Source organism: Benincasa hispida, unplaced genomic scaffold (assembly GCF_027475165.1).
Source record: "Benincasa hispida cultivar pf3 unplaced genomic scaffold, pf3_genome.v1.1 HicScf587, whole genome shotgun sequence".
Taxonomy (NCBI): Eukaryota; Viridiplantae; Streptophyta; class Magnoliopsida; order Cucurbitales; family Cucurbitaceae; genus Benincasa; species Benincasa hispida.
In genome coordinates this window covers 9,574-11,979 of record NW_028326698.1, presented here as the reverse complement: position 1 = coordinate 11,979, position 2,406 = coordinate 9,574, and the positions used below count along the sequence as shown (strand labels likewise).

Genomic DNA, 2,406 nt, shown 5'->3' with positions numbered 1-2,406 from the left:
AGGGTGGGAGTGAATTCCATCTTGCAAGGCTATGTCCCCAACTATTCATCCAATCTTATCCTCAAAATGATAAGCTTATTGAGCAGTGCTATCGGACTACTCTCACCATTTGCAGATCAAAAGATAATCCCGAACAAACAGAAGTTCATAGCTAGCTCAGGATTAAGATCGAGTTAACCTAGGTTATATGATAAATGAAATAGTCAGTTTTAACAGTAAACAGTTGTTATAAAGAAAAGTGACTATTTTCGTAGTCTAGTCTATAGGCAAACTCATTGCATAGGATGCCCCCACTCACATGTCTCAACATGAACGATTTGTAGATCACATCGTTTGTAACACCGTACAACTTCTTGTAACAACTACAGAGTGGGCCGCATTCAATAATGTTACTAGGATGGGATACCCAATTTCATCCATATACTTATTAGACCATTTAGGCTATATACTGTCAACTTGATCCTGTTTGTCACTACATAAGGTTACAACATTCAGACTATAGCCAAGGATGCGTTTATTGGATTTTCATAATAAGATGCAAAATCAACAAGTCATTATTATTGATAAATAGAATGTTTAACACGAACTACGAGTTCTAGGATATTCCCAACAATATCTATATTAAAGGATTCGATTAGTAAAACATTCTTTAAAGCAGTAAGATGAGAAATGGAGGGATGACCCAGCTTTGAATGCCAAACATCAACAGAAACAACATTAATGTTGGATTATGGTTTTATCAAAGTAGCAGCAAAAGTGAATAATTGTGGGTTTAGTTTGTTGGTATAGTTAAGTTGTTACATTTTTGTAGGCTAGAATATATGGGTTATTGAGGTTTTTATGTATCCATTTATGGGTATTCTTCCATATATAAATAACCCTTGTATTTTACCTTTTAGATGTACAGAAATACAAAAATATAGTGATATTTTCTATATTGTATCAGAGACGAAAGGAAAAATTAGGGCATTGTTGTAATTCTTCATACAGTACAATATGCTCCCAGTGCCGCTGATCTGCTCCCAGCATTGCTGATATGCTCCCAACGTTGCTGATCTGCTCCCAGCGTCTCTGACCTTCTCCCAGTGTCGCTGGCCCGTCTATGCTCCGATCCAGCCTCACCACACCATCGCCTGCTCAGTCTTAGATCCACGTCGCTTATCTACCATGTCGCCACCGCTTTAGTTGATATGTGCAGTTCAGAGATCGCGAGAGCCTCACCACGCTGTCGCTTGTTCAGATCCAAACCTAGCGCACCCGCCTGCACCGATTCAGTGTGTTTGCCTACCCTGACCTAGCGCGGTCGCTTGCCTCAATCTGGCCACCCATCTGACCTGACCCGCTCTACCTACTTTAGATCCAGTGCCTGTCTGCCTCGACCCGACAAACCTACCTGTCTCGATCCGACGCACCCACGTGACCCGACCCGGTGCACCCGCTTCAGATCCAACGCTTGTCCGATTCAACCTTTTAACCTAGAAGCCGTTCGTCCTCCCCTCCATTCATTCTTCTTTGTAATAGACAAAAAATACATATTTTATCCCATGAGCAGCAGAAATATTGTTCCAAATTTCAATCGTATTTGAACATTAACAATTATAATCAAGAAACAGAAACATACGGTCATGCATAAAGTGAAATTACAACATGCTTTACTAAGATTAAGGGAAGAACAAACATACCTTTGAAAACTCATCTTCAACACCTTTTATCACGAACGTTCGTTCACAGCAAGACGACAACACACGAACGCTCGTCCACCATGACCGCAACACAACACGATCAACAAAGAAATCGAACACCGTGATCTCCAAGATCACGAACACAACGGACTCCACACGAACACCACAAACGACCTCCAAATAACCTCGACAATGTCGAATTGAGTATGACACCACCATAATGGCTACCTTGGTATTCTCGGTGTGAGAATCTAGAAGTGTGGGCTCTGTGTGGACTTGGTTAGAGGACGAGACTGGAGGAGAATAATCGTGTAAACGATTGAGCAAGTGGGAGATGGCAGATGTCTATCGTATAGACGATGCCCAATTGTTTAACAAAAGCTATACGATCGTTTAGGAAATGCTATGTGATCATTTAGCTAATCGGCCAGCTGAGTGTCTATCGTATAGAAATACTCAACGATCATATAGTCTATCCAAGCTGTCTTTTAGCAAATCTAATTTACTTGACAACCTTTTTGTGAGAACTTTTCCGAGAATGAAAATCTCAAATCAACATTACTAAATTTAGGAAAAACATTTTTCCTTTTATTTCATGGTTACCATGAAACCACCAATAACCTCCCACTCAATTGGTTATTAGAGAAAAAGAGATAATTATCTAATAATTAATATTATTATAAATATATATGATAACCAACTTACCATAGTATATTTATAACCT

General features: G+C 39.6%; 1 long non-coding RNA gene across 1 annotated transcript; it reads right to left on the bottom strand.

Moving 5' to 3' along the window:
• Positions 1 to 702: 702 nt before the first annotated feature.
• Positions 703 to 2,197, bottom strand: LOC150030090 (uncharacterized). Its single transcript, XR_016527167.1, has 2 exons — positions 1,683 to 2,197; positions 703 to 1,510 (listed from the first exon to the last, which is right to left on the bottom strand). It is a non-coding gene; the product is annotated as an uncharacterized LOC150030090 (long non-coding RNA).
• Between the last annotated feature and the right edge of the window lie 209 nt (positions 2,198 to 2,406).